Raw genomic sequence first — 23,384 nt, 5'->3', positions numbered from 1 at the left:
TCCCCACAGCCCCACCAGCATTTGTTATTGGTGGCTTTCATGTTAGCAGCCATTCTTTCTGGAGTGAAGTGGAATCTCAGCATTGTTTTCATTTGCATCTCTCGAATGACCAGTGATGTTGAACATTTTTTCATGTATTTATTTGCTATTTCTACTTCTTTGCCTGAGAAATGTCTGTTCATTTCAGATGCCCATTTTTGGATTGGGTCTTTAAATTTGGGAGGTCTGATCTTTTTAAGTTCTTTATAGATTCGAGATAGTAGACTTTTGTCTGAGGAAGAGCAGGTGAAGATTTTTTCCCACATTGTGGGTTGTCTCTTCACACTCCTGGTGGTTTCTCTTGCTGTGCAGAAGCCTTTTAATAAGAAGAGATCCCATTTGTTGATTGTTTGTACTAGTTCACGGGCAACTGAGGTTTTGTTCATAAAATCTTTTCCTACACCGATGTCTTCAAGGGTTCTACCTAAGCTCTGTTCCAACTGGTTCAGAGTTTCTATTTTCATATTTAGATCTTTAATCCATTTTGATTTTAGTTGAGTGCATGGTGAGAGATACAAGTCTAGTTTGAATCTTTGGCAGGTTGAAGCCCAATGTTTCCAGCACCATTTATTAAAGAGGTTATCTTTCCTCCAGTGAGGGTGTTTGGCTCCTTTGTCAAAGATGAGATGGCTGAGTGTGTCTAGCGTTGTTTCTGTATCTTCTAATCTGATCCACTGGTCCTCAAGTCTGTTTCTTTGCCAGTACCATGCTGTTTTTATCACAGTAGCTTTGTAGTAGAGTTGCAGGTTGGGGATTGTGATACCCCCTGCCATGTCTCTGTTACCTAGAATTGCTTTTGCTATTCTGGGTCTCTTCTTGTTCTAAATGAATTTTTGGATTGTTTTCTCGAGGTCTATGAAGTATGCTGCTGGGATCTCAATTGGAATTGCATTAAATCTATATAGCAGTTTTGGAAGTATGGCCATTTTCACTATATTAATCCTTCCTACCCAGGAGCAGGGGATGTCTGTCCATTTTCTGATATCATCTTCAATCTCTCTTTTCAGAGTGCCATAGTTTTCAGAGAAGAGGTCTTTGATTTCTTTCATTAGGATGATTCCTAGGTATTTCAGTTTTTTGGATGCTATCGTGAGAGGAATTATTTGTCCTATTTCTCTCTCAGTGAATCTGTCATTGGTGTAGAGGAAAGCTATTGATTTTTGTGTGTTGACCTTGTAACCAGCTACTTGACTGAATTTGGTTATTAAGTCTAGAAGACTTTTGGTGGAGTTCTTGGGGTCTTCTATATAGAGTATCATGTCATCTGCAAAGGATGACAATTTGACTTCTTCATTACCTATCTTTATTCCTTTTATTTCTTTCTCTTGTCTAATTGCTGTGGCTAGTGTTTTCAGAACTATATTGAACAAGAGTGGTGATAGTGGACATCCTTGTCTTCTTCCTGATTTTCGTGTGAAGGATTTCAGTTTTTGACCATTTAGTATGATATTGGCTGTTGGTTTTTCATAGATGGCTTCTATGAGTTTGAGGTAGAGACCATCTATTCCAATTTTTTGTAGGGTTTTTATCATAAATGCATGTTGGATTTTGTCAAATGCTTTTTCTGCATCTATGGAGATAATCATATGGTTTTTGTCCTTGGCTCTACTGATATAGTGTATTACATTAATTGATTTTCGTATATTGAACCATCCCTGCATCCCTGGGATGAATCCCACTTGATCAGGGTGTATGACCTTCTTGATGATCTTCTGCATTCTGTTTGCCCGTATCTTATTAAGGATTTTTGCATCTATGTTCATTAGTGAGATTGGCCTCTAGTTCTCTTTTTCAGTTGGGTCTTTCTCTGCTTTGGGGATCAAGGTGATGCTTGCTTCCAGGAATGAATTTGGGAGTATTGCTTCCCTTTCAATTTCATTGAAGAGTTTAAACAGTAGTGGCAGCAATTCCTCTCTAAATGTTTTGTAGAATTCAGCAGTGAAGCCATCAGGGCCTGGGCTTTTCTTAGTTGATAAGTTTTTAATTACATTTCCAATTTCATTGGTTGATATTGGGTTGTTCAGAATTTTTAGGTCTTCTTCGTTCAACTTTGGTAATTCATATGTATCTAGGAATCTGTCCATTTCTTCTGTGTTGTCCATCTTATTGGTGTATAGGTTCTGGAAGTAGGTATTGATGATCCTCTGGGTTTCTGCTGGGTCTGTTGTCATTTCACCCTTTTCATTCCTAATTGCATGGATTTGGGCCTTTTCTTTCCTTTTTCTGACAAGGTTGTCTAAAGGTTTGTCAATTTTGTTGATTCTTTCGAAGAACCAACTACTGGCTTCATTGATTTTTTGTATCATTCTCTTAGTCTCCATTGCATTGATTTCTCCTCTGATCTTATAATTTCCTCCCTTGTATGAGCTTTGGGGTTGTCCTGCTCTTCTTTATTTAGAAGCTTTAGGTTCAGCATCAGGTTGTTTAATTGGGCTTGTTCTGTTTTCCTAATATGTGTATTCACTGCTGTGAATTTCCCTCGTAAGACTGCTTTCATTGTGTCCCATAGATTCTGATATGTTGTATTGTCATTGTCATTTAATTGAAAGAACTGTCTGATTTCTTCTTTAATTTCCTCTGTGACCCATTGGTTATTCAGAAGTGTGTTGTTCAATTTCCATGTGTTTATGAAATATTTTGAATTTCTTTTGCTATGGATCTCCAATTTCATTGCACTATTGTCTGATAATATACAGGGGATAACTTCAATTCCTTTGCACTTCCTTAAACATGTTCTATGTGTGAGTATGTGGTCTATTTTGGAGAATGACCCATGTGCAGCTGACAAGAATGTGTATTCTGATTTTGTGGGGTAGAACACTCTGTAAACATCTGTTAAGTTCATTTGTTCAAGAGTTTGATTGAGTTCTAGTATTTCATTACTTATTTTTAGTCTAGTTGTTCTATCTATTTGTGACAGTGGGGTGTTGAGGTCCCCCACTACAATTGTATTAGTGCATATATGATTTATCATGTCCATTAGTATTTGTTTTATATAGTTGGGAGCACTAGTGCTTGGTGCATAGATATTTATGATTGTCATCTCTTCCTTTTGGATTCTTCCCTTTACAAGGATATAGTGTCCTTCTTTGTCTCTCTTAATCAGTGTTGGTTTGAAATCTACTTGATCTGCCAAGAGGATAGCTACTCCTGCTTTTTTTCGGGTTCCTGTCCCATACAGTATTGTTTTCCACCCTTTAACTTTCAGTCTATGAGTTTCCTTTTGAATGAAGTGTGTTTCTTGTACGCAGCATATTGTTGGATTTTGCTTCTTGACCCATTCTGCCAGTCTATTTCTTTTGATTGGTGAATTGAGACCATTAACGTTGACGATTATAAGTGAAATGTATTGACTTGTCATTGCCATGACTTTTTCTTTTTGATGGGTTCTCCCCCTTTTCATTTAATTTCTTGTCATGCCATATGGGTTCATTCTGCTTTGCTTCCTGGGGTTGTGATCCTCAATGTCTGTTCCTAGGCTATTGTGTAAAATTCTTTGGAGTGCTGGTTTGGTATTCACAAAATTCCTAAGGTGCTCTTTGTCATGAAAGTATCTTATTTCTCCATCCATTTTGAAAGACAGTTTTGCAGGGTACATCAATCTGGGTTGGAGGCTGTTTTCTTTTAGGGCTTGGAATATGTCACTCCAAGCTCTTCTTTCCTTGATGGTTTGTGTTGAGAAGTCTGCTGTGATTCTGATGGGCTTTCCTTTGTATGTGTTGTTTCTTTTCTCTAACTGCTTGTAGAACTTTGTTCTTCTGTTGAGTTTCTGGAATCTTAACAGTTATATGCCTATGTGTAGATTTTTTTTGATCAAGGCTATTTGGAGTCCTATATGCCTCACTTATCTGTATGTCAAGCTCTTTTCCCCTGCTTGGCAAGTTTTCTGCCATTATTTCTGTGAAGAGATTTTTTATGCCATCTCCACTCTCTCCTGTTTCTTCATTGAGCCCAGTCAATCTTATGTTATTCTTTTTTGCATCATCTAGCAGCTGCTGGATTGATTTCTCATGTTCCCTTATAATTTTGAAGCAATTTTTCTTTTCCTGGTCACTAATTGCAATCTTATCTTCTGTATCTGAAATTCTGTCTTCACATTGGCTCATTCTGCTGTGTAGACTTTCAATGGAGTTTTTCATGTCCTGGAAATCTATTTGCATCTGTTTTATGGATTCCATTTGTTTCTTATGTTTGGATTCCATCATGTTCCTCAGCTCCTCTCTAGATTTATTAACCATGTCTTGCACTAGGGGCACAATTTCTCCTGTTATCTGAAAAATAATTTCTGATTTCCTTTTTTCCAGATCCCCTTTTGTTGCCAGTTCAGTGGATCCAGGTGGTTGAGTATCAGAGTTTTCCATCTCATTTCCCTTTGAGGTTGCTGTAGGTGATCTGGAAATCTGGTTCTGAGACTTATTTATATGTTTTCTCATTTTGACTGGGGCAGGGGGCTGTTAATACCTGCACGGATTACCTCCTCTGAGCTGGGTGAGGTGGGACAGGGGCCAGGAACAGTGGTAGGGATGGTGACCCAAAAGCCCTTTCCTGTGGGCTGGGAGCAGCAGGAGGGATGGTGGCCTGGAAGCCCCTTCCTCTGGGCCAGGAACAGCGGGACTCAGTACCGTGGTCTGGTTGCCCAGTGTCCTCTGCATCTTTGTAGTGTGGAACCAGGTGGCTGCCTGTCTGCAGCGGGGTGATTTGCTGTCTTCTGCGGGACTCAGGACCTTGGTAGGGCACGCACAGACCTGACTGTCTGCAGCGGGCTGATTTGGTGTATTCCGTGCGACTGGGGCCTCCGTAGGGCGTGCACTGTCCTGCCTGTCTGCAGCGGGGTGATTCAGCATGTTCTGTGCAACTCAGGACCTGGGTAGGGCATGGGCAGACCTGCCTGTCTGCAGCGGGCTGATTCGGCGTGTTCTGTGCGACTCCATTAGAGTCCTTTTTGCAAGTAATCTTTAATAAATGACAACATGTCAAATTTTGATATAATATATAAAGAAAATAGCCACAATTATCTCAAGTCTATCCAAAATTCTCTTTTCTCCTACCTTCAGTTTGTTTGGGCCTGAATTTCCTTCATATACTTCAGTCAAAAGAGCATATAGCAACAGACTCAGTATACTGTATATGTGTGAATCTAGCTGTCTTCTAATTCAGACATTTAAAAGATTTGCAAAAAATAAAACAATTCTATCCTATTCCCTTTTGCTCTGGAAATTATACTTAATTCCTTAATGAAAATATTATTTATATTAACATAACAGCTTTAATTATTTTTAAGCAAATTAATAAGAAAATATTGATTAACTATAAATTTTAATAATTACTGGTAGATATAACCCATGCAAACAAAAGATATTCAATAAATTTTAGGAATGCAGAGAGGGTTTGAGATTTAAAATGATAAATAGTACTCTAGTAAAATGATAATAAAGGAAAAACAATGAACAAATAATTTCATTGGCCAATTCAGGAACCAAATAAAATTTTACTATTATCTTTTCCTTTATTATTATTGTTATTATTAACGATTGTATGTACTTACAGGGAACATTTGATGTTTTGATGCATGTATACATTATGTAATGATAAAATCTGGATCTTTAGCTTATCATTACCTTAAATTTTTATGATGTCTTTATATTGCTTAATCTAGATTAGGTTCTTCTGGTTGCAAACAACCACACCAATCATGACTACTACACATTTCAGCTGCAATGGCCCTCATCAAGCAACAAGTTCCCTGTGGATTTATTAGCTCAAATCCCTCAGAAATCAAGCCTATTTTTCTCAACTAGCAATTACCATCTCTGGGAAAATTCCTCATCTGAACACTCACTGGTCACTGGTGAGTGGCCACAGGTCACTGATTAGTCTAGGGATGGGCTACCCCTGAGTGATTCAATCAGCCACCACTGCAGAGAAAAAAACAGCTAACACTCTTCTGGAGAGAGGACTTTGAGGTAGGTCAGTTAAAATCAGAAGGAAAAATCAAAGGTAACATAAATGGAGTGACATGTCTAAAAGCTCTGCCATGTGGTATAATGCACCAAAAAGAGAAGTTAATGTGAGTTAGGACTCACAGAAGCAATGTTAAGACCCAAAAGAGAACCCAGGTTTTAACTTGCCTTCCAGAATCCTTGTGATTCCATCACATCTTTAAATCTTTTACAGTCTTTGATGTATAGATTATCATTTCCCTACCACTGTCTACTTTAGCATCCACCAGCTCTGGCACACATTAACCCTAAACTACCCACTTTAATGCTCTTTGAATTATACTACTCTTTTTGTAGACACAAGTCAGGCATTTGCATTCTTCTCTCCATCATAAGGCATGAAGGAGAATAAAGAAATCCAGGACACCTCAACTCACCAAGGCTAGACAGTGTTGATGTACTAAATACAGCCCAGCTCCTTTCTTTCAGAGGCCTTTGCACTCTTGTGCCTCCTTCTTATAACCTGGACACTCTTCGGGATACTGCATCTCTTGACAAATCAATATTGGCAATGAAAACTGTTAGCAAGACTACGAGTTTGTATCAGGAAAAAAACTTATCGTACACAAATTGTTTCCCAAGAGCATTACAAACACCATTGACTGGTAGAACAGAGAAAGCTACAGTGAAAGCAAACCTTTATAAGCAGTCAAGAATTGACAGCCCATGCCAGGGTGATTGGGGAGATGGGATGAGAGTGTTTGACCTTGAGGTCTCCTTTCCTTTCATTCACTCATCTCTCAGAACATAAAATTGCCTCATTTTGATACTAAGGCTTAGCAAGGTAAAAGCAGAAAAAATAAAATAAAACTCTTTTTAAGGACTTGGATGATATCAAAGTTTTCCAGCTACATTTCAGAGTAATGCATGAGCCTTGTTGTGATGACTTCTCCACATTTTCACTCACACTGTCTTCTCTCTGCTAGTCATGTGCACTAAGTAAATCCATCAGCTTTTACAGTATTGTCCAACTGAAAGGCATCTCTTCCCCTGACCAGCACAAAGCCCAGTGCTTGATAGGCAGTAGACACTACACATGTATGTGGAACAACTTTCTCTGGATGTTACTTTTATCAAAAAAAAATTAAAGAAGCAAATGAGATTTAATAGTAAACAAGAGAATATGAAAAAATATTTAAGATTTTTATTTGTTTAGATAAAGTAGGCCTCAAAAATAACATTAAACATAACAATTCTTAATAAAAAAAAAAAAACTAATGTTAGAGCTCATCATTGCTCCTTGGGTAGACTACCTACTTTTTTGTATATATTTTATTTCAACATCTGACACATTAGCTTCTATAGGACAAGAACTGTTGCAATCCATGTAAACAATGGAAGTCACAGATTTTCCAGGACTGTCCAAATTTCATATAATTGTGTTCTTTTCCATAAAGCCAAAATACTTAATACAAAACTCTGTGTTATTTAATAGATATTTTTCTTGGACATTTTAAAAACTCAAGAATAAGAAAAAGTATCCTTCAGACTGTGTATCTATCCCTCTATTTCTCTTCTCTTGCAGAGTAGCTGGTACAGTCTTCTTATGCAGAACAAATGTCTACCATGTTTATTGGTTGTTTAATTAGTCAATTAACAAATTAGTGGGTAAGTGTGTTCTAAGGTGGCTTTTCTGAAAAATAAATGTGGAAAAACATAACAACTCAAATTTTCTTTTCAGTTTAAAGTACCCTTAAGGAAAATAGTACAGTAAAATGGCTAAGAAGATAACCTCTGAATTGAGAATTTGAAAATATTTTTCTCTCATGCATCCCCCTCCCCACCTACTATAACAAAATTAGCCCCAGCCAAAGCTGGGAGCCTTGCCAAATCCTGCAGATTAGAGAGCGAACCTTGGGACAGTGACTGCTACAGGACCACAGGTCAAGGAGGAGAGAGTGATGCCCAGATCAGAGGGCTTCCCACATTGCACAAGGCCAAAAACCTGTGGAGGGAAAATATGGAGGTAACTGAGGGATTTTACCTGCAGTGAAGTGATCAGGAGAGAGAGGTTCATGGCAGAAGTCAATGAAGAAGAGGGTGTTGAACTGTTGGACAAACTACACTACATGCTACCCTCCCCAAATTAACTAAGTCAGTGGGGTCTTGAGGAAGGAGGCTAGAAGTTAGCCATGCCCCAAACACAGCTTGCAGCCAGGAGAGGGGCCAGAGATTGGCAGACCGCCCCATGACCAGGAAGGAATTCAGCAAATCACAGGGCAGGTGAGGGGCACTGGCCTGGAAACGTGCAGTCAGATTCGTTGCTTTTGTGCTACAGCTGATGCATGAGGGTGTTTTGTTTTTGCTTGATGTTTGCTTGTTTGGGGTTTTGTTGTTGCTATTCTTGGTTCTTTATTTTCATTTGTTTTTTCTTTATTCTATTCTCACTTTGGGGATTTTGGTCTTTTCTTCCCTTTTTTTTTTTTTTTTTAGCTTTTTTCCCCCCTCCTTATACTTTTTTCTTCTCTTTTTCTTATCCCCTTATCTGCCCTTTCTTTCTCTCCACTTTTCATATGGTATATACAGGAGGTGCCTGTATATGTGCAAAAGAGAGTAAGAATTAACAAGTGCTTTAATTTAAATAGTACCTTTCATGGGCATGTCAGGCAACCCTCACAAAAATTCTTCACAGAGGATCTAAACAAAACTAACTACAAACATATTAACAAGTTCTGACACTCTCATGGCCTCTCTCAGTCTCTAATTATATGCCCCTCCCTCTGAATCTCTCCTTCTGCCTCAACAAATATTCTCATATCACCTCGACATTAGCCCTTTACTCTAGAAATAAAAATAATTCCAATTATGTCTGACCACCTGTCTGCTTTTCACTTATTGATATTTCTCTTCTCTCCCTGCTTTCTTACTGAATTTCTCCCTTCCTTTTCCCCTTTTTCTTTCCATCCCTCCTCACTCCATATGTAAATATAGTCTGTCAGAAGCATTGGTAAAAGGGTGAAATTGTCAAAATAATTTTAATATTCATGATAGACCTATGATTGGATCTGTTGACACTGTTACAACCAGTAGGAATTCTCTCCTTGCAACACAGTGGCCAGGCCCATCCTGTCAAACTGAATAGGTGGAAATGGCAAACAAAGCCTTAGCAAATAAAGCCTAGATTGCATTACCTGAAACCAGGCACTAAATAAAGGATTCCATCCTAGCCACAGAGTCTTTCTATTCTAGTTGATCCTCAATCCACAGCATTAAAAAAGAAAAGAAAAGAAAAGAAACATGAGAAAATAAAGCAATAAAATGCCTCCAAAAACTTCCAAAGCAGATGCAAGGGGCATTGATGAAGAAGAAATCAAGCACCAAATGGAAAAAATGTACAAAATAAACAAAGAGGAAACAAAGAAAACTCAGTGAGCTCAAAGGTGATATAACCAGAGTAGAATTAATAAACAAATTGATCAGAGCACTAAAAGAAGAGTCAAATAAAAATTTAGTTAACCAAAACATGACTGACAAATTTACCAAAGAATTAGAGTACATGAAAAGGTGATAAAAATAAATCTTAAAGATAAAGAATTCTATTGAATATATGAACAGCAGAAGTGGCCAATTTGAGGGAGAATATCAGCTATAAAAGATATGTCTCACACTCAAGACCACACCCTCAGAGATTTCTTACAAACAACAAGAAAGCAAGGAAAATTAATCCAAGCTACTAGATGACACAGGAAAACCAATCTAAGATGAACTGGAGTGATAGAAAACTCAGAGGACAGTACACATATAATAAAAATCTGTTTACAGAAATTATAGCAGAGAACTTTCCAAGTATGGGGGAAAAAAATCAACATTCAGGTAAGCAAGGAATAGAGACCCCTGAATAGCCACATCCAAAGAAGAACTTCTCCATGATACATCATTGTCAAAATTCCAAATGTCCAGCACATGGACAGACTCTTAAAACCTATCAGATAAAAGCAACAAATCACTTACAAAGGTAAACCCAATAGGATTATGGCAGACTTCTCAATGCATACCTTACAGGCCAGAAGAGCTTAAAGTGAAGTGTTTCAAGCCCTAAAAGAAAACAACTTTCAGTTTAAACTAATATATCCTACAAAACTATCTTTAAAAATTGATGAAGAAATAAACACATTCCACAAGAAAGAACACATTATAAAATTCATAAAATTCAGCACTACAAAAACTCTTCAAGGAGATCCTATATAGAGATAACGAAGCCAACACTGCCAACAAGTCTGATGGAATGAGTACATCATGTATGATGAGTACTTAAACAGAAGGGAAACAAAGGAATCAGCACAGAAAAATAATGCAAAAACAAGAGTAAGTCATTAGCTTTTACTAATGATTCTCAATGTAAATAGTATCAGCTCCCAAATCAAAAGACACAGACTGGCTCAAAAAACAAAACCCATACATTTCTCACCATGTACTAAAATAAAAGCAAAATGGATTAAAGATCTAAATGTTAAAACAGAAGAATCTTCTGGAAGATAAATTATGTACAAATCTTGAAGACATAGGCATAGGCAAAGACTTTCTGAACAGAACCCCAATAGCATAGGAAATAATACTGAGAGTCAACAAATGGGATCATATCACATTAAAAATCTTCTGCACAGCAAAGGAAATAACTAACAGAGTGAAGAGATGATCTACAGGATGGGGAAAAAACATGTCAGCTATTCCACAGATAGAGGACTGAGAATACATGAAGTACTAAAAAAAAAATTAGACTCCCCTAAAATAAAAGACCCAATCAAAAAATAGGCAACAAAAATGAATAGACACTTCTCAGAAGAAGTATAAATGTCCAATAACTACATGAAAAAATGCTCATCATCATTGGCCATCAGATAAATGCAAATCAAAACTACACTGAGATATCATGTCACCCCCCAAAATCTAATAATAACAAATGCTAATGAGGATTTCTTCTTCATTGTTGGTGGGAATGTAAACTAATACACTATATAAATCAGTGTGGAGATTCCTCATAAAACCAAAAATAGAAATTCCTTTTGAATCAGCTGTCTCTCTTCTAGATATCAGTAATTATTAGAAAAATATAAATCACTACTATGAGGTGCCACCTTATGTCCATTAGGATAGATAGTATCATGAAAACAGAAAATAATAAGTATTGATGATGACATGGAGAAATAGAAACTTCTGCACACTGTTGGTGGGAATATGAAATGATACAGCCACTGTGAAAAACAATAAAATGATAACCCTACATGTTAAAAATTACCATATTATCCAGCAAGTCTACTTCAGAGTATATACCTAAAAGTACTGAGGGTCCTAAATGGATGATTAAACATCTATATTTACAAAAACTAGTGTGGAAAAAGATGCCATGTTGATAGTTAAATGACATTTGAATACTTGGTGAAAACACGTACTTGCCTTATATTCCAAAGTGGCGTAGAGTGGTCCTAATCGCAGCAGTGGTCTTGTATGTGGAAGTTTTAACCCGGAATCTAAAACTCCTAGTATTAATTCACAGGATCTTTGTAGGTTTTAACTGAAGAAGGAGTAAAAACTTGAAACCAGAGCACAAAAAAGGGAGTGGAAAGTCAACAAACTCTATAAAAGGTGATTTCAACTTCACTTATGACATGCGGGTAGAAAAAGCAAACCAGCCTTCATTTTGTTTTTCAGTCTGTTAAATAAAGAGGCAGAAAGGATTTAGAAGATAACCAGAAACATGAAACTACTCAACATTTACAGATCATTTATACAAAGTATACAATGAAGTCATCTTGTGTCATTGAATGGTAAAGACAATGTTTCTTCTCTAACAGAGACAGTACCAAATAACTGATTACCTACTCAACAGATCCCCTTACTGATGAGAGTCCTACTTTCTTTTAAAAAGGATAAATAAAAATAAATAAATAGGATAAAAAAAAAACTAGTGTGGAAGCAACCCAAAAGCTCATGGTCAGATAAATGGATAAGCAAAATATGATATCCACACACAAAGGAATTCTGATATGTGCTATAACATGGGAGAAACTGGAAGATACTATGTTAAGCTGACATAAGCCAGTCATAAAATGACAAATACTGTGTGATTCCACTTATACAAGTTACTGTAGTCCAAAATCAAAAAGACAATAAATTGCTGGTAGTCAGGAACTTGAGGAAAGAAAAATGAGTTCTTTAATGGCCATAGTTTGAGTTTATAGAATGAAAAGAATATGAAGGTGGATGGTAATGGTAGATCCATATTGACGAAAGCATTATCACTGAACTGTACACAGTGGCTGGGACAGCTCACTTGCTGTTAGGAGGCAGGGGCTGGTTGGAAGAGCTGGATTACCCAGGGCATGATCTAGAAGGGCATCTTCCTGGGGGCCCTCCCTTCCCCCTCTGCTTCCTGACAACCAAAATGTGAGAGTTTTTCTCCACTCTTCTCCACTGTGCAGTCCTGAGTTGGAGCCAACAAACTATGGACTAAAAGCTTGAGCCAAAATCAACCTTTCCTCCTTTGAGTTGTGGATGTTGAGTGTTGTGACCCAGCAACAAGAAAGCAACTAAGACAGAGGCAAAAAAAAAAAAAATAGTTTAATCTCATTCTGAAAAAACGGAAATATAGAGTTTTTAAAAATACATTTTAAATACTTTCATTTACCAAATCATCAATTTAAAAATAATAATTATGATTATAGGGAGAAGGTGTGAGGAGGTGGGCCTGCTCATAAACTGTACCCAACATCCACTGATACAAATTTTCTGGAAAGTAAAATGGCAGTTCATATTATGAACCTTAAAGTGTTCACGCACTTTGAACTGATAATTCAATTCCCCATCTATATTACTATTTCAAACAAATTATTTAAATACTGGCAAAAACTAAACCATAGAGCAGTTAAACATAAATAAAAAGAGAGAAGAAACATTTCCAACAAAACCAAGGAATAACTAATGCTCTATAGTACATCCATGAGTGGAATACATTTTACATCTAATACAATTTTGGTTTTCCAAGAATTTAAAAAACTATATGGATTTTTTACTACAAAGTAGGTAAAAGCAGGCAAGATTTTTTTTAAAAAGTAGGCAACATATAGAATATGTATGTTTTATACATCAATAAGATTTATCTCTTGAAATGACTTTTATAGTCAACTTGATTTTAAACATTTCTGGTTTTCCCATATTTTCTGTAGTATTTCTAAATAGCTTTGAAAATGTAAATATTTTTTATCTGATGTAAAACTAAAATTATGGATTCGGCCCCAAATGGCTACTTTCTGTGACTGAATCCATGTGAAATTCATTACCCCAATATGACAGCTAATTTTTCATTAAGCCCACCTGTGAATAAGCCTTCATGACTTCCTTCATTGTGTTCCACACAATTTAGCCCTTGATTATACGCTATTTGGTGTGATGTTTATGATTCTTTGCTATTAATGCATCTATGTTAGTAGACTGAATTCAGTAATGATTTACAAAGCACCAATTCTATTGCAGGTTCTGTGTTACGCCACTTTGTTTGTTTGTTTGTTATTTCATTATGACAACTACTTTGACATACGTGTAGTCTTAGGCAAGTTTTAAAGATGTTAAAACAGTTGAATGACTTGGTCACACTCAGAGTGGCAGAACTGAAATTTAATCATAGGACTTCTACTTCCAGTATTGTGTGGTTGTTCCAATAAATACCTTTTGTACTTTGAGAGGATAAACATTACATCTTTTCTTTATTCTTCTCACCTAATGTGTCCAGAACACTTAGCACAATGTTCCATAGGTTAGTTCCTTAATAGAGGTGACCATATGGTAGTAATGTCAGACCCTCTGCTTTGCCGTCTGTATGGAACTGAACAGTGATCATCAAATTCTGGATTTGTACTGATTTACTTATTTACCCATTCAGAGGTTTATCTCAGATATTTTCCAGTGCCATATGGCAAACACAGATGGAAGCATGGCATCATGGATGAAGGCAAACACCACAGTAGCAGAGCAGGCAGGAAGCTGATTGTATTATGGAAATTTATGAGAAGAAGTTGTATAAGATGAGTTGTGTGGTCTCCATGCTGTCATCAACTCATGGAGAGGTCTATAGAAGCCAAGATATATTGTAGATTGTACTATGGGAGTCACCTGTCACCCTGAAACTCTGCCACTTATGTGGGGCAAGTCAGAAAGCAGATACAAAAAGAAATTCTAATGTGAGTTTACATGCCAGTCCCTCATGGGATGCCTGCTGTGCTTGAGAGGAAATGAGGAAATGAGACCTTCCAGGTGGAGGGAGAAGATGGAGGCACTAGTACCATCTGAAGCTCTCCACACTTTGTGTAAGGACCTAAGATCATCCAGATGATATTCTTTCCATAGAAGAACTAAACCATGATGTTCTATGAGACATGAAATAAAGAGTCTGTTTAACCTTTCTGCTCTCCCACTGCAAAATGAGAAGGTTACACAAAGTAAAAGTCCAGCATGAGACCACAGGTTAGATTAACTGGGTTCCCCTCTAATGTGCCTACCATGCTTTCTGACACTCCTATCCTGGCAGCACGAGTCTGGGGAACTTGGCTAACTTCATTTTTAAGAAAAAAGTCTTTTCCACATTGTTCTAATATTTTTCACCATTATCTTTCCAGCATCTAACACAAATCATAGAGGCAATGACTATTCATTAAAACTGAATACCCAAATGGGTGAGTCCTTTCCAACTCTTATATTTATATTTCAAACATATTCTGGTGAAACAAGCCTTGCAGTGGCAGTCAGCAGCCTCAAAGGCAACTGAAGAAAAGAGCACTTGGACAGATCTGGCCCTACCTACCTGTACCTTCCCCTGCTCCTCACACTTCTACCTATCTGAAGGCTCGTCCAGGCCTAAGGTCCAAACAACACTCTTTGACATGGCAGCCTAATATAAGCTGATAAGCTATAGCCCAAGTCTACTCACTTTGTACCTGCTATAGTTTGGCTCTTAAGGGTCCGTTACAGTCCATGCATTAAAGGCTTAGCTCCCAGAATGGTACCACTGGAAAGTAGTGGAAACTTAAAGAGTTGAGGCCTAATGGGAAGTCTTCAGGCATTTGTGAATGTGACCTTGTAGTTGACTGTGGGACCTAACTTCTTCCTCTTTCACTCTTCTTGGCTTCCAGGTCATGAGGTGAGTGGTTTTACTCTGCCACACTCCCTGCCATAATATGCTGCCTCATTATGGGCCCAAAAGCAACAGGGCCAACCAACTATGGACTGGACCCTCCAAAACTATAAGCCAAAATAAACCTGTTCTCTTTTTAATTAAGTTCATTATCACAGGTACTTTGCCATAATGATGGCAAGTTGATTAATATAGTAGCCGCTGTTTACATCCTTTGATCACACTAAGCATCAGCAGCCACCAGAAGATCACTGGGTTCCCATGTGGTCTCTTTGTCATTATTTTGCTGTCCCATAGGCACATACCAGGATCAAACTTCTAGTGAGCAAGCTGATCTTTCCTGATCCTGCTGATTATTTCCTGTTTTGAACCCTGTCCTGTTCCCCCCAAAACCAGCCTTCTTCATATTGAACCATGTCCACCTGAAAAGACATCCTTCTCCTCCTCGATATTCACATCCTTTCACCTGGACAGCATCCTTACCCACCTGTCAGAACACAGGTAACATCTGTTAGAAGCTTGGAAGCTGGATTTGGGTAAGATACCAGCAGGCTGAGTTGCTGGTCTGTGCTGTCTGCCTCTCTTCCTATGGGGCATGCATAAGCTGGCCCATCAGGCTGCCTGCCCTTTTTAACATGAAGAATGATGCTGTCTACACCCAGCACATGTGACCTGGAATTCCTGGACTGGCCAAAATCAAGCATGGTTTTGAGAATCCAATGATAGCTGTCCTGTCTTTCCTCATTTAAAAAATTCTATTTCAAACATTGTTATAATAGAAACTGAATGGATATTGTTTTGTTCGTCACAAAAATGTACATTTATATTTCCATGTTTGTGAGTTATTTTAAGACTCAGCTTAAAAGCTATTTTGAAGTCAAACATTTTCTTAAATATCAAAAGCTTCTCAAAATTTTGGACTCAATTACCTTTTGGACTGGAAATTGCAATGAAAGTTTTCACAAACATGGCAGTCACTTTACTTTCATCAAATCAGATTCTAGCTGGTTTCTCATTCTGCAGTGAGACCAGTTCCTTTTCAAGAAACTAGTTGCTAGGTGTAAAAGAAACAAACTTTATTATTATTTCTATAGTGAAGAAAGAAAATTTTATACTTAGGTACTTTCCCATGTGATTTCTTTCTGAGTAATCTATTTTTCCTTCCCATACAGCATTTTAGCCACTAATGCTTAGCTGTGAAGTTAATTTAGTACAGGTAGGCTAGCCAATCTTCCCAGTTATCCTAGGACAGAGGTGTTTCCTGGAACACAGGAATTTCAATTCTAAAAGTGGGATAGGCCCAGGAAAACCAGAAAAGCAGGCCACCGTTCTCCTACAAGGGATGAGAGGATGAGTCCCAGAACAACGAAGGTCTGCTATGAAGCAAAGAAAGAGGACATAGAGTGGCCCTCTAGAGGGGAAAAAAAAAAGGAGAAAAAGTCTTTCAGCAAGAAAAGGAAAAGAGATTTAAGAGTGCACATGAGGGTTAAGACTGTGCCAATTTCTCTCCAGATCTAGCATTCCCAACTCTAGGACCTTGCTGAGAGACTAAGGTGAAGGAGGTCTTTAAGAATATAAAAGCACCAAAGAGGCCAGGGAGGTAGAGAAATGTGTACTCTATTTCCCATTTAGTTCCTCAGGAGGTCACCACCTTTCAGGGTAATTCTGGGCCAGCCAATGTAGGGCAGTTGCATTGAAGTAGAAATGGCTAGCCAGGTGTGGTGGCACATGCCTGTAATCTCAGCACTCAAGAGGCTGAGACAGGAGGATCACTGCAAGTATGAGGCCAGCCTGGACTACACAATGAGACCCTGCTTAAAACAAATAAACAAAAAAAAATAATAGAAGTGGTGGTGTGGTGCATAAAGACAAGCCTGCAGAGGGAACCCCTACATTGAGGCAAGGGGTCAGGGCCTATATTAGGGGCTGGGCAAAGGATCTGAGTAGGATTCAGAAGCTCCGTATTTACAAGAACTTGAGGTAAGGTGTGCTCACATTTGCAGCTGGGATGGGGCATGAAATGGGGATGAAGTAAAGACCAAAATCCAGAGACCAGAGATCAGTGGGAGCTGGAAAAAGGACACCACTTGTGTGTCCCTATGGACAATGAGGCTTCTCCATCACTAGATACCAAATTGGAAAGGAAGAAGAAGGAGAAAATGTTTTGTAGAACAGAAACAGTCCTGATAATGGAAATTAGCAGTTACACTGATTTGTAATTGACTGGAGACCACGTTATCTTTAGGGATAAGTTTAAGGGATTTGTTTCCCCACCAGCAGCAAAATAAGCATTCTAGTGATGTTTCCCTGCCACTCCCCAATTATAAGTAAATAGAGGACATTACCATTTGTACACATATGAAGAATATGAGAAATTGAAACCTGCCACATCTCCAAGGTGTTCAGTTCCAACGCCTGTACAATTTACTGTTCTCTGTATTAACTCCAAATATATCCTTCACTTCAAATTAAAGTGATTCCTATTTCACAACTGTGAATTATTGAGATTGGAAAGGCCATGCCATAAAAATAGTAACAACAAAGACCTTGAATATCAGAGTCATCATAAAATTGGAAGCCTTCCCCTTTTCAAAAAGAATCTTGGCACTTTTCTCCTAACTGACATGACTAACTTGTAACCTACTTTATTCCTGTTCGTCCTCATCTAAAACTACAAAAATACTTTCCTAGCTTTTGCGTATTTGTGATACAATACTTTAAAGACATTCTAATATTGGAAATCTCAAACTTTTCAATGAATTTTTAGGAAGATATCTTTCAATATGTGAGCCTACATTGTTCAAATCTCGTAATATAAAAACATATTGGCTTGACTTATACATGGGCTAGCATGTGTGATTGTCTTGGGAGGAAACTAGAATTTCCTTTTAACCAGGAATGGATTAAAGTTTCTTATCTAGAAAGTATGCTCACAATGGCACTTTGTTTAGAGTCATGACTGAGCAGGTGTGACTTGGCAGGATTTGGAAGGCATGGTAATAGGAGACATTGTTGTAATTGGAGTCATTTTATTCAGATTATGTAGGATTATTTTCTAATCTACTCAAGCAACAAAGAGTGAGTAAAATATCTTTGTCAAGAGGCAATGATTCCTATGAAAAGTATCATACTTTTTGAAGCCCATAAGTTATCCCAGTGTTAATTTCCTTACTCTACTGTCTTGGACTAGTCAAACCTTGAGGCTTACATTCCTTCTCAATAGCATTTAATTTTATTCTGTGACAATTGCCTGGGAATTTGCTTTCCATATAGAGTTATACATGCACATTTTAAATCTTGCTGCCAAAATATCTCACTGGACATAGCATCAGCTTTTTTTCCATTAAGTTTATTGGTACATTTTAGGTATACAATACAGTAGCATCAGCTTTTACTCTACCAGAACCTTTTTAAAAAATTTTTTTGCAGGATTTCCTCTTGGGAAAGTGTGTTATCAATCTCTACAGATTGATATATATATATATATATATATACAGATATCAGTCTCTACAAATATACCATAAATCCTACACAGTGTTAAGCAGCTATACAAACATTAAAGTGTCTGAAGGAATATTATCATGTTATCACCACATTAGCAGAAAGTTAGTAACTCTGGTAGGGTATGGTTAATAGTCTACAGAACAGGCCAGGCATGATGTGTTCCCGTAATCCCGGCACTCAGGAGGCTCGAGGCAGGAGGATTGCCATAAGTTTGAGGCCAGTATGGGGTACATAGTGAGTTCAAGGCCAGCTTGGACTACATAGCAAAATCTTATCTAAAAAAAGTCTACAGAAAAGCATCCAGCACACTAAGGTCCATGGACTAAATCCAGCCTGCTCCTTGTTTTCATAAATAAAGTTTTATTGAAACACAGTCACCCTAACTTTGTTTTCAAATAAGAGTATTTTTGTATTTTTGTATAGTCTCTGGTTGCTGTCACAGTATAGTGACAGTGTGGAGTGGTTGCAACAGTGACCATATGTCCTGCAAAGCTTTAAATATTTATTATTTGTCCTTTTACGGGAAAAAAGATGTTAACCCAACATGCACTGCCATTACCTTTCCAGACATCATTCATCAACCATGCCTTGCTTCCCACCACACTTGATGCCACCTCAGGATTCTTCCCAGTATTCACTCCACATTGCCACCATTGTCCTGGAATAAAACACTCGGGGCCTTGTAGCAGATCCAACAGAGAGATCAAATTCCTCATGAGCTAGACAACAACTTAAAGATTAAATCCAGGTTGCTATCTGACTCTGCATTTTTGTATGTTTCTATAGATATTACCTATATATGTCTACTTTCTAAATTAGATCATTTCATTCTTTTCTTAGTCCCCTCAGGCTGCTATAATGAAACAGCATACACAGAGTGGTTTATTTTAAAAAAAGGGAACTTGTTGCTTACAGTTTGGACGCTGGCAAGTCCAAGATTAAGCCCCTGGCAGATTTAGTGTCTCATGAAGACCAGCTTTGTAGCCCACAGACACAACTGTTTTGCTACATCTTCTCATAGCAGAGGGGGTAAGGAGCATCTTTCTACCACTTTTATAAGAGTACTAATTTCATTCATGAGGGCTCCACCCTCATGACCTAGTTATCCTCTAATGACCTAATCACCCACTTCCAAATACCTTCACATTGGAGATTAGATTTCAACAAATGAATTGGAGGGGACAGAAAATTTTAGTTTGTGGCACCTTCTATTTTCCCTAGAACTTAGCAAACACTCCAATAATAATTGCAGTGAACCACATCTAGTAATTAAAAATTTTTCTAATCATTAGGAAAGGAAAAAGTCACCTTCTATAGAAACCTTAGACTAATGAATCTTCTTATTTTTTCTTTTTTTTTTTAACATCAAACCAATATCATCTTTCTCTGTCATTGTAGAAAGGTCACCCTCAGTATTTTCCCTCTTAATCAATTGCCTTGCCACACAAACTTGGTTTTCAAGAATTGGGCTTACAAGATTTCTATTCTGGTATATAGAAATAGCTCAAGAAAGAAGGTATTCTTCCATTCCATTTTTCTTTAAATTCTCTTTCTGTAAGAATAAGCCCCAAAACTTACAGGCGGGCTGGGGATTTAGCTCAGTGGTTCTGCCACCTGCTTCTCAAGCACAAGGACCTGAGTTCAATCCCCAGTACCAAAAAAACTTACAGGGGAACAACAATTTATAGTTGTGTCTTAAAATGAGGGTTTTTTAGTAGCTACTTTATTCATCTCTAAGTAAATGGGAAAACACTTAACAAAAGCACTTAAAAGTACTGTGGAATACCCATGATACAAAAAATTATTTATTCTTCACTTAAGTACCACATAATGAGATATTATTAATAAATGAAAATTGATCTGTCTTGGAAATACAAAGCTCAAATCTCTTTCCTACCAGTGATGAGGTCTCTTTCTCAGCTCCAGCCCACAATGGAAAAGCAATTTCTCTTCAGCTAGCCCCAGTGGTGTAAATCAAAGGTTTTATGGTTTAGCTGCTGGATCCTCCAGTGAGGAATTTCACTGTTACCAAATTATAAGCATCTGAATCAGTAAGTGTTGAAAGTTATTAAAGGTCCCCATAGTTCCCAGAATACTTGAATGGCAAAATAATCACCAAGGAATAGATATTGCTTCATTAAACCTATTTTCACAAAAATAATGTTAGTAAGAGTTAAATTATCATGAATTATTCTTATTTCTTCATATTCTTTATTTCTCTATTCTTTAATCATCAGTTTCAAACCTTGAACTTAAGAAGGCAAAACATACTCCTAATAGGCAATAAATGGCACCAGGAAACAGCTAATTCTCTGAGACTTTAAGATTTTAGGACTTTGAAGTTTTCAAACATAAAACAATATGAAAAATAGGAATTTTTAAGCTCCCACATACATGTACCTATTTTCAAGGCATCTCCTATACCGTGGTCACTAAGTAGTCAGACTTTACCAAACACTAAATCTGCCGGGGTCGACCTTGGACTTGCCTGACTACAGCACTGTGAGCAAGAGATTTCTCTTGTTTATGAGCCATCCACTCTATAATCTTTTGTTCTACCAGCCTGAAGAGCCTTAATAAGGGAAGGATAGACTAATCCCATGGATTCTTTCTGCTCAGTGATCTAGTTTAGATTCGAGTTGTCCACTTGAAGATATTTTCATTTTCCTTATGAGGAAGGGAACAGAAAAGGCAGGAAACCAAACTTAGGCAAAAAAAAAAAAAAAGATACTCTTAAAATATCTATGAGGGTTGTTTGTTTAATTATATCAGATAATCCAAACATTAGAAATCTTACACCAAATGCCCTGGCATGGTGACAAGGCAATGGTGTCCCAAGGAAGCAAAAAGTTCACCTAAACATCATTAATTGCAAAGGAATTTGATGGTGACATAAAAGCTCAGACCACTCAAACCTGACAGTAAACTCAATCGATTATCAGCATGCAGGTTAAATTGCTTCTTGAAAGTCACAGAAGATGCTACACAGCAAAGACTGTATTAAAAATTTTTAAGCATTTCTACCTCCACACTCTAGCATTTCCCTTAGAGAATCAATCCTATCTCCAGTGTATGATCACTAATGACTCCAGAAACCACCAGTGTGGCAGATAAATTTGAAACGATAGCAAGTTACTCTTCTATAGTTGATCAGAGAAAGTAAATTCTTCCAGACTTTTCCAACATCCAATAAGAAAACAATCTTTTCTTTTTCTTGTTTTTTTTTCTTTCTTAAAATTTTTTTTTCTTCTTTCCCATTAAGTTTATTGGTACATTTTCGGTATAAAATACAGTTACATTCATCATTGGGATCTTGTACCATTACATGAGTATCTTGGTTCTTATTTTTTTTCCCCTTCCCTTGCCCTCCTTTCACCCCCTCCACCCTTCCCTACTTGCAAAGATTTTGTTTCCATTTTTTTCCTTTTCTCATGTTTTTTCTTTTCCCTTTTTTCCTTTCCCCTACCCCTCCCACTTCCCCTGCTGCTTTAGACCTTTACTTCCTGTTACACAATATCAATTATACATTTTTTAAATTACACTATCAAGGTCTAGGAGATTACCACAGATTTTATAGATTTTAAAAGGATATAGAAAGCATATTACAAAAATCTGTTTTGAAATAAATTTGACAACTTCTAAGAAGTACCTTGGAAGACAAATTAATGAAACTAACTCTGGAGGAAATACAAAATTTGAATAAAACTTATTCAAGAAAGTATATTCCTAGCTTGAAAATCTACCTATATGACAACAGCAGGCTCATATACATTTTAACTGATAAATTATATCAAACAATTAAAGCAGAAAAAAGAAGGAACACTTCTCCCCTCATTTTAGGAACTCAACATTGTGCTAATCTTAAAACTGGATAAAGATAATAGAAGAAAAAAGTATGAACATAGGTAGAAATTTGTTTAACAAAACAAATTATTAGAAGTCAGATCTGGCAGTATGTAGAAAGTGGTTTTGTTATAGGGATGGCAATGTTGGTTCAGCATTGGAAGATCCATCCCCAAAAGTCATCATTTTAACAGAGGAAAAGAAAAAGCCATATGATCCTGTCACAAGTTGGAGAAAAAGTATTGGACTAAATGCTACAGCTGTTCATGGTAAAAGCTATCAGGAGACCAGAAGTAGAACAGAACCTTCTCAACAGATGAAAGACATGTACTCCATACTTTCAGTGAGAATGCCTTATATGGATGGAGAAGATATAATGCTTTCTCCTTAAGGTGGGGAACAAGGACAGATATGGTTACTCTTTATCTGTCCATTAAACTTTGAAACCTAGGCCCCACCAAAATAGTCTGGCAATAAAATGACACAACTAGGACAGGATTGGCACAGCAGAAGCAAAATCTTTATATGTAGATGAAATGATCATCTACAGAGAAAATCCTAAGAAATCTCTAGGAGCCCCTAGAACTTGTACTTAAATTTAGCAGGATTAGAAAACACAAGGTATATATAAAAATTCAGGTCTGTGTATACTTGCTATAAATGAAGAATTGGATATTGAAATTTAAAAGTTATGTAGGAGTACAAAGGACCTAGAAAAGTTAAAACAAAAACAAAAACAGTGTTGGAAGACGTTTAGTACCTAATTTTAAGACTTCTTCTAAAGCTACAATAATCGAGGCAATGTTGGTGTAAGGAAAGACATATAGATCATTGGAATAAAACAGAGAACCTAGAAATAGAACCACACATATATG

Source organism: Heterocephalus glaber, unplaced genomic scaffold, assembly GCF_053883595.1.
Source record: "Heterocephalus glaber isolate CG9 unplaced genomic scaffold, H.glaber_assembly_v1.0 deba00001461, whole genome shotgun sequence".
In the NCBI taxonomy this organism is placed as follows: domain Eukaryota; kingdom Metazoa; phylum Chordata; class Mammalia; order Rodentia; family Bathyergidae; genus Heterocephalus; species Heterocephalus glaber.
Note: the sequence above shows the minus strand (reverse complement) of the source record.